Source organism: Myotis yumanensis, unplaced genomic scaffold, assembly GCF_028538775.1.
Source record: "Myotis yumanensis isolate MYYU_CA2020_CCGP unplaced genomic scaffold, mMyoYum1.0.hap1 SCAF_18, whole genome shotgun sequence".
In the NCBI taxonomy this organism is placed as follows: domain Eukaryota; kingdom Metazoa; phylum Chordata; class Mammalia; order Chiroptera; family Vespertilionidae; genus Myotis; species Myotis yumanensis.
In genome coordinates, this window is record NW_027223769.1 from 12,265,600 (window position 1) to 12,275,762 (window position 10,163).

The 10,163-nt window shown below is 46.0% G+C and overlaps 1 protein-coding gene across 6 annotated transcripts in view; it reads right to left on the reverse strand.

The window, feature by feature from the left end:
- The window catches only part of BANP (BTG3 associated nuclear protein), a 147,117-nt gene extending 145,228 nt beyond the window's left edge, over positions 1-1,889 (reverse strand). For 4 of the 6 annotated variants that reach the window (XM_070399007.1, XM_070399008.1, XM_070399004.1 and 1 more), the window contains exon 1: positions 1,823-1,889. The gene's annotated coding sequence lies outside the window, so the exon portion shown is untranslated. Of the gene's footprint in view, positions 1-420; positions 466-1,822 lie in introns of those variants that run through there. The other 2 variants (XM_070399005.1, XM_070399006.1) reach the window with 2 other exon arrangements.
- Between the last annotated feature and the right edge of the window lie 8,274 nt (positions 1,890-10,163).

A 10,163-nucleotide genomic window follows, 5' to 3' on the forward strand; every position in this document is an offset into this window, starting at 1 on the left:
TCCATAAAACAGGACAGTAGTTCACTGGGTCGCTGTGATGAGAAACACTGGAGACGATTAGCAGTCCCTGCCACAGCACATTAATGGCAGCTGTGTGTGTGTGTGTGTGTGTGTGTGTGTGTTTTAAAGCCAATGATAGAACACATGACAACAACATATTATTTTAACTGCAAGACAAAGGGGAAACGGAGCTGAATAGATAGAACTTTACAGGCAGTTCTCAAGTTTCCTTTTACCACTGGATATCTGTACCCAGGGTTGTCCTAAAAGCTGGACGTTAAGTTATCCAATCATCTATTTTCTAATGTACCGTTTCCCTCACTGAAGACCACTCAACTATCCCGTTATTTTTCTGTTTCCCAAACTTCCAGTTACAACTCTACCCTCTCATCAACTGGTGTAGTTTAGTGCTCGTTCTACCAGCGCAGTGGGTGTCAGCGCACACTCCTTGGCGGACATCTGGGAAGAGCAGGTCACACCAACTAGCGAGCAACCACCTGTTCCACTTCCAGACGGGAGAGGCAAGCTCTCCATCCTCGGAAGTCACTCTTGTTGACAGTTCTTCGGGGAATATTTATTTCTCCAATATCAAGACAATCCCTGCCATCTCATCAGACAAATCAGTCCTCTATTACGGCAATGTATCCAATCCGCTCACAGTGGACGTGGAAGGCACAGGCACGGGAGGGGGGGGGGAGGGGGGAGGCGGGGGAAGTCTTCAAAGCAAAAAGCTAAGGTCACATTTTAAAAGGATTAAACCACAGAAATAGCAAAAAAAAAAAAAAAAAAAAAAGTATAGGGAGGGGGGGGAAAACACACTCTGAAACCCTCATTCATCCAGGTGGGGAGCCCTGGGTCGGGTCCTCCCCGGAGCTAACGCTGCCTGCTCCCCAGAAGGCACCGTACGCCCCCCTCTGCCTCCGGGAAGCCGCGGGCGAATCCAGCGAACGCTGCTCGCGGCCTGGCTCTCAGGGCTCCATTCCCGCCGGTTAACTCGGGACGCCCACCGAGCGGCAAGGGGGCTGACAGGAGCGGCCACCGAAGGGTCTTGGGCGTCTGCAGTTTCCCATTCCCCACAAGTGAGGCCAGCCTGCCCCTCCCGCAGCTGCGAGCCGGCCGTCTGTGGGGAGCCCCTCTCGCAGGGCTGTTCCCCAAGTTTCAATGCAGCTGGCGCGGCCCCCGGTCCGGGCCAGTCACCCGGACCGTCCTACCCAGACGCCGCGGGGCAGGGGGCAGGGGGCAGGGGGCGGGGGCGGGGGCGGGGCGGGGTGGGAGGAGTGCAAGTGCGAAAGAAAACTGATGGAGAAAGGAGCCGTCTTCTCCGGGAAGAAAACCAGCCTGCGCTCGGCCCTTTGACCCGGCTCCCCGGTGTCGGAATGCTGCGGGGAGAGCGCCAGGCGCCCGAGGACGCGGGGGTCGGGGGCCTCAGAAACCGGGGGACTGACAGGGTGGAGGGGCGCCCGGGGGGAGGGAGCGGCGGGGCTAAGGGGGTGCCCGCAGGCCTGCAGGGGGCAGAGGTGCCCTGGGACGCTAAGGCTGCGGGGCGTCCGGAGGTGCCGACTAGGCTGAGGGCAACGCGGGGGTAGGAGGGGTGCCCGCCGGGCTCACGGGGGAGGCGGGGCCCGAGGGCGCTGAAGGGGCTACCGGACGGAGGCAGCGGGCCGTTGGCGGGCCGAGCAGGGCGTCCGGGTGGGGGCGGAGGGCGCGGGCGCCGCGGCCGGAGGAGGGCGAAGGGAGGAGGGAGGAGGGGAGATCTCGCTCTCGTCTCGCCCCGCGGGAAGGGGGAGGTGGAGACGCGACCGGCTGCGGGAGCTGCAATTACCGTGTGGGCTGCGGAATTCTCGTGGTGTTTGTCGGGGAGATGCGATAATGGCGCCCGTCCTCGCGAGAGAAGCCGCTGATCTGCGCAGGCGCTGGGAGTCGCTCCCCGCGGCCCTCCACCCTGCATCATCTGCGCAGACTCCCCGGACGGGCGCGCTGGGAGCGGGGGCGGGGTTTGTCGCTCTAGGCCTGCAGGGCGCGCCATCTCCCGCGCCCATAGCCGCCGAGCATGCGCACGCGTCCTGCTCCCGCGCCGCAGTTGGGATCCCGAAGAGTTTTTACTTCCCTATGGTGCGCCCGGGCTTCTCGCTTGCCGGTTAGAAGTCGCGTTGGTGGGCCGTTGTAGGAATTTGCATTTTCTTTGATATTGAAGGAATAGAAATTAGCTCTCCCCCAACGACTACATATCCCGGAGGGCCCTGCGCGATCCGGGAGCAGTGCATTCTAGGACTTGTAGTCCTGGCGTCTGCTCCATGCTTGCCGGTACTAGTAGTTTCTACATACTCTGGTCGCCCGGCCCGCGCCTTGGGCTACTGGGACTTGTAGTTCATATGCTCGGGCTCACCGCTCCCGAGTGTTCTGGCTCCCGCTCTGGCGGGGTTCCCTCCCCACCCCAAATAGGTGTAATCAGGAGTTCCCAGTGTCATTAATACAGTCTTGAGTGCACGCGAGTGGAAAAAATATATTGTGATATTTTTTATATATAATTAATGTTATGTTATATATCATATCTGTGCCAATGTAAATATAAGCTGTATGAATGCAAATATAGCATGAATGTGGATATAATATATGTATGTAGTATAACTGCGCGTTTGTGGGTACTCGTAGGAAAAAAATCCCAAATTATGGAGAATTCCCAGGAATGTTATTCCTGTGGTATCACCATTGCTTTTCATGTGTGCTGGAATTACCATTACTTTTCGTTTTTCTTCTTTATACTCTCCCCTATTTTCTGAGTTGTTTACACTGAGCAAGAATTCCTTTGGTCATTCAAATACAAGACTGTCGAACTATTTTCATTTGATAAAGAAAATGCTTTACCATGATCATTTCCTTTTTTCCAACAATAAAACCCTGATTCGGGGTGGCAAGCAGTTGTGCAATGTTGGGCAACCTTGTTGAGATGAATTTGCATTTTCTTTGATATAATTCTTCCAGAATTAACACTCAGGGGTTCTGCTAAGGCTGGTCACTGGATTCCTTTCCAGGAAATGTGCCTTAAAGAAATTCCGAAGAAGAACCACGGAAGGTCCTCTGGAAAAGGTATTGTTATGGAAATTAGATATGTCCTATGTAGAGATGAAAAGTCCAAAGAGATTGGAAAATTTTTCTCAACAAGGCCTCATGGCTGGAAAGAGACCAAAGCAGGATTTGCAATCCCAAACACCTGAGTCTGCTCACCTGGGAGATTCTAAAAACTAACCACAAAAAATCCCGAGGCGAGGGGCGGGGGGTGTCCTCTTGAGAGCTCTGCCTTCTATCCTTCTGCCTCAATCACAGCCAAATCTATACACTTAACTATGTAAGAATTCTTAACATTTTGCATCTGACAGGAAAGCAGGTAAATGTAGGGTAATATTTTTCATATTATTTCAAAGTATCACAAAGTCCTTGCTTGTAGCTCCCTTCCAGGTATAGGTTTGCCTGCTCCTTCCTGCCCAGCCTTGCACACTGTTTGGCTTCAAGCCACTGATGACAAAGTCATGATCAGAAATTAAACCAATCAGGGAGGAACCAAGATCGTGGTGTAAGTAAACGCCTGTACTCACTACCTCCCACAACCACATCAAAATTACAACTAAAATACAGAACAACCATCATTCAGAACCACCTGAAAGCTGGCTGAATGGAAGTTCTACAACTAGAAAAGTAAAGAAAGCATATTGAGACTGGTAGGAGGGATGGAGGCACAGAACGGGCTGGTCTGGCACTCATGTATGCCACTTTCATATATATAAAGTTATTGATTTCAGAGAGGAAAAGAGAGGGAGAGAGATAGGAACATCAGTAATGAGAGAGAATAATCGATTGGCTGCCTCCTGCATGCCCCACACTGGAGATCGAGCCTGCGACCCAGGCATGTGCCCTGACCGGGAATCGAACCATGACCTCCTGGTTCATAGGTTGATGCTCAACCATTGAGCCACGCCTGCCGGGCACGTTTGCCACTTTTTTAATCAGAAGGGAGATCATCTCTTCGGAGGTTGCCTGTGAAGAACAAGGGGTCCCAACCCCACACCAGACCCTCAGCCCAGGGTTCCAGAGCTGGGAAGAGAAGCCCCTGTTACTATGGGCTATGAAAACCAGGACTTTTGAAAACATGTAGACAGATGTATGAGCTTCCATTCTTTACAGTTCAGCCTTGCTGCTGAGCTCTCAGTGATCCCTGAGAAGGGACGGGCCAGCAGCTCCAGAAGCACAGTCTGCCCTGGCTTCAGCTTCGCAGCAGCTGCTAATGTCTCAGGAGCTCATGGTTTGATTCCTGGTCAGGGCACATGCCAGGGTTGTGAGCTCTATCCCCGGTAGGGGACGTGCAGGAGGCAGCCAATCAATGATTCTCTCTCATCACTGATATTTCTATTTTTCCCTCCCTTCCTCTCTGAAATTAATAAGAATATATTTAAAACAAGACAAAAATGCCTGTTCCTATTTAAAATAGTACTGGAGCCCTAGCCATTTTGGCTCAGTGGATAGAGTGTTGGCTGCAGACTAAAGGGTCCCGGGTTCGATTCCGGTCAAGGGCACATACCTCAGTTTCAGGTGGCAACCAATTGATGTGTCTCTCTCACATCAATGTTTCTTTCTCTCTGTCTCTCCCCTTCCCTTCCATTTGCTTTAAAAATCAATGGAGCCCTGGCTGGTTTGGTTCAGTGGATGGAGAGTCAGCCTGCGGACTGAGGGTCCCAGGTTCCATTCCGGTCAAGGGCATGTACCTTGGTTGTGGGCACATCCCCAATGGGGGGTGTGCAAGAGGCAGCTGATCGATGTCTCTCATCGATGTTTCTAACTTTCTATCCCTCTCCCTTCCTCTCTGTAATAAATCAATAAAAATATTTTTTTAAAAACAATGGAAAAAAATTCTTGGGTGAGGATTAACAAAATAATAATAATAATATTAATAATAAATAGAATAGTAGTAGAAATCTTAGCCAGAGCAATTAGACAAGAATAGAAATGAAATGCATCCAAACCTGAAAGGAAGAAGTTAAATTGTCTTTGTTTACAGATAACATAATCTTATACATAGAAAACCCTAAAGAATCTATCAATAAACTGTTATAACTAATAAACAAAGTCAGTAAAGTGGCAGGATATGGAAGCAATATACAAAAATCACTTGCATTTCTATGTACCAACAACAAACTATCTGAAAAAGAAATGAAGAAAATAATCCCATCTACACTAATAAAAGAGAAACATGGTAATTAGCGTACGACCGCTACCCTTTTCATTGGCTAATCAGTGAGTATATGCAAATTAACTGTCAGCCAAGATGGTGGTTAATTTGCATATACCGGCTCTGAGCAAAGACTGAAGACAACATGGAAGCCAAGGGCTATAGAAGGGAGCAAAGTAGAGGCCTCGGACACAGTAAAGGAGCCAAGGCTGCAGAGGCAGGAGGCGGGAGGGGAAACCCAGCCACAGCGGCTGGGAGTGGGAGGGGAAACAGGCAGCAGCGGCTCGAGGCGGGTTGGGCAAACCCACCAAGATGGAGCGGCTGGGGCGGGTTGGGAAAACCCACCAAGACGGAGCGGCTGGGGGCGGGTTGGGCAAACCCAGCAGGAGCGGCTGGGGGCAGGTTGCGCAAACCCACCAAGCTGGAGCGGCTGAGGGCGGGAGCGAAGCCCGCATCAGCAGGTTTTGCTCCCTTCTCTGCTTTCCTCCAGCCACAGTAAGCCCTATTCTTGCAGGAATCTTCCTGCAACGGGCCTCTAGTTTACAATAACACCAAAAAAGTAAAATACTTAGAGTACATTTAATCAATGAGGTGAAAAGTCAATACACTGAAAAGTGTAAGACATGAATGAAAGAAATGAAAAAGACACAAATCAACAGAAAGATATCATGTTTATGTATCAGAAGAATTAATATTGTTAAAATGTTCATACTACCCAAAGCCATCTACAGATTCATTGCAATTCCTAGCAGAATTACAATGGTGTTTTCCACAGAAATATAAAAGACAATCCTAAAATTTGTATGAAACCACAGAGGATCCTGAAAAGCTAAAGCAATCCTGAGAAAGAAGAACAAAGCTGGAGGTATCACACTTTCTGATTTCAAACTACATCACAAAGCTATAGTGATTAAAACAGTATGATGCTGGCATAAAAATAGACATAGACCAATAGAACTATGTACAGAAAGTCCAGAAATAAACCCAGATGTATTCAGTCAACTAATTTTTGACAAGGGCTCTAAGAATACACAAAGAGGAAACATCAATGTGAGAGAGAAACCATTGATTGGCTGCCTCCTGCATGTCCCCTACTGGGAATTAAGCCTGCAACCTAGGCATGTGTCCTTCCTGGAAATTGAATTGGTGACCTTAGGTGCACAGGACAACACTCAAACAACTGAGCCACACCAGCCAGGACAGAAATAATAGTCTTTTCCATAAATGCTACTAGGAAAACAATATCAGCATGCAAAAGCATGAAATGTGCCCCCTATCTCACACCATACATAAAATTAACACTAGAAGTGTATTAAAGACCTGAAACCGTAAAACTCCTCAAAGAAAACATAGGAGAAACTCCTTCATACAGGCTTTGGCAGTGATTCTTTTGGCTATGACACCAAAAGCACAAGCAGCAAAAGCAAAAACTAAAAGTTTCTGTGCAGCAAAATGAAAAGACAACATACAAAATGGGAGAAAATATTTGTTAACCATATATCTGAAAATCAGTTAATATCAAAATATATAAAGAACTTATACAACTAAACAGCAAAGAAAAAAAACACACCCAACAGCCTGATTTTGAAATTGGCAGTGGAACTGAATGGACATTTTTCCACAGAAGTTATTATAGCTACATGAAAAAGTGCTCACTACCACGAATCATCAGGGAAATGCAAATCAAAACCACAACGAGATACCTTCTCACACCTGTTAGAATGGCTATAATCAGGAAGACCAGAGATAACAAGTTTTAGTGAGAATGTAGAGAAAAAGGCCCCTGAGCACTGCTGGTGGAAAAGCCATTATGGAAAACTATGACGTTTCCTTAAAAAATTAAAAATAGAATTACTGTATGATTCAGCAATTCCACTTCTGGGTACTTACCCAAAGGAAAGAACTCAGTACATTGAAGAGATATCTGCTCCCCCATGTTTATTGCAGCATTGTTCACATTCACCAGGACAGGGAAACAACCTAAGTGTCTACCAATGAATGAATGCACAAGAAGATGTGAGATATCACACACACACACACACACACACCACCACCACCACCACCACCATCACCACCAATAACAACAACATGGATGGGCCTAGCCCTAGAGGACAAATGCTGAATGATCTCATATGTGGAATCTAAAATAATCAAACTTACAGATACAGAGAGTATTTGCCAGGGACTGCGAGGTGGGGAAAATAAGAGAGATTGGTCCATGGATACAAACTTTTAGTTATATGATGAATAAGTTTTGCAGATCTAATGTACAGCATAGTGACTATCTATAATAATTAAAGGGTAATATGCTAATTAGACCAGACGTCTTCCAGACATCCTTCCTGATGAAGCCGGGCTGGAGGAAAGCCAGCCCGGGTCCCGGATGCCTGAGGGAAGCCGGTGCCAGCAGCTGGGAGAAGGAAGGCCTACTCTTGCATGAATTTTCATGCATCGGGCCTCTAGTAATTAATAATACTGTATAGCAGCATTTTCAACTGGTGTGCCACAAGAATTTTTAAAACATGCTACTTAGGGGCACTGACCTCTTTTCCCTTAGATTGTCAAATAAAAAAATGGCGACAGCCAACATAATAGTCATCTGGTGTGAATGCCTTGTCTTGAACCATAAATATATAGGTCAGATAATAGAGATGCATATTATTGGTCAATTCACATAATACCTATTTTTGTCAGTGTTGGGGTCCAACCCCAGCAGGTCCAGGGGTTCCCAAAGGTGTGGACGGAGTCGGCAAAGAAGAAATGACACGGAGACAGCAGCGTTCAGTTGATCAGCAGCCTAGCCAGGTTCTCTAGTCAGGTTCTCCAGCCAGGTTCTGTGTTTATTTTCCTGTTACATCTGTATTTATACCAGTTGATTTTAATCCTATCCATTCTATTCCAAAGGTTAGGGCGTTTGTTATCTCCATTCCAAGGTCACTACTCTATTGTTCTGTTAAACTACAAGGAAGTTAACTGAAGGAGATTATCCTAAGTAAAGATTATGTAGCTTAAGCGTGATTGTTCGTAGTTAAAGTGATTACCCGCCTGGCACTTAGTTAAGGGGTTTTACTGATTTATTCCCTTCCTTAGTCCTGTTAATCCCTAACTCCAGGGAAAAAATCCCAACCTGGGGAAACAATCTTTCTCGGAGAGATGACCTTGGTTAAAACACATAGTGTTAAGTAGGGGAGCAAACATATTAAGAACAGTATGCCATATACACCAGGTCCCTTGAAACATATGCTGTGCAGATGTTTCTTCCCTGCAGCGACTGTGTCAAGCAGCAAGGATGGACTGGCTTCCGGCATGTCCGGTGGACAAGAAATATATTTTCTTGTGTGTTGCAGAATTTTAGTAATTACTTTATGTGTGCCATGAGAAGAAATAGGCTGAAAATTGCTGTTGTGTGGCATACCAGAATTGACTAAGATCTCAAGTATTCTCATCACAGGTGATGGAGGTGTTAGTTAATCTGATTGTGGTTATCCTTTCAGAATGTACACATTTATTAAATCATCATTTTATTTGTCAATTATACCTCTAGAAAGCTAGAAAATAAACACTTTCAGAAAACGTAAAAGCAATAAGGACCTGACCCAAACACTGTTGCAGGAATATGATGTCCTGCAGAACTGGGAAAGCTTCCTAAACTCCCTGGGCCTTTGTTTCCTGGAAATAGGGTAGGAAGACCTCCTGAAAGTTAGCTGTGAGTGGCGTGCCTCTGAGTACAGATTCAGTGGGTTCCACTGGGCCAGTAACATAGCATCCCTGGTCTCAATGTCATTTGTAAAATGAGACAATACAGTCTACCTCACAGAGTTGTTTCTAAGTTTTGAAATTGACTATGGAAAGTGCTTGCTCACAGCATTTGACACAAAGGAGACACCCTGATACTTTTTGTAAAAAAAAAAAAAATGTATCTATACAAATGACTTAGACAATAAAATTACTACCAATCTACTACCAATGAAAAGAAATATCATTAACCACCATGATTGATTGCTCTCTAGATCCCAATTTCTGTGCTTTTGCCTAAATCATATGATAGCCCGCTGGTCCATCTGTACTTTGCCAAACCTGCTTGACTGCTTTTTTTCTCTGTTTTTCTCTTATTGTATTTATAAAATTTTACCATTTTAAAGTGCACAGGCATTAAGTACATTCACAATGTTGTGCAAGAATCTCCATTAACTCGTTCCAGAACTTTTTTATTACTCCAAAAGGAAACCTCATACCCTTTATCAGTCATTCCCCCTTCCTTTCTTGCCCCCTTCTCCCAGCCCCTGGAAACCACTGATCTCCTTTCTATCTCTACATGCTATTTCATAGTATTTGCCTATGCTGAGTATTTCATGTAAGTGGCATCATACAATATGCGACCTTTTGTGACTGGCTTCTTTCACTCAACATAATGTTTTCAAGGTTCGTTCATGTTGTAGCATGTGTCAGCATTTCACTTTTCTACACTAATAGACTTTGTTTTTTAGAACAGTGTTCAGTCCACAGTAAAGTTGAGCAGAAAGGTACAGAGATTTCCCATATGCCCCTGGCCTCCCCCATTATCAGCATCCCTCACCAGAGTGATGCATTTGTTGCAGGTAAACTTACATTGACACATCATCACTCAGGGCCCGTCAGTTCACTCTTCCTGTTGCACACTCTTTGTATCTTTTGCTACTATTTTCTCCCAGTCTATGACTTGTCTTGACAGCGTCTTTCACAGAGCAGTTTTTAATTTTATTGAAGTCCAGCATATCTATGATTTTTTTTCATGCATTATGCCTTTGGTGTTATATCTGAAAAGTCATTGCCAAATCCAAGATCATGTAGGACTTCTCCTGTGTTATCTTCTAGGAGTTTCATAGTTTCATATTTTACATTGAGCTCTGTGATCCATTGTGTGTGTGTGTGTGTGTGAGTGTGTGTGTGTGTGTGTGTGTGT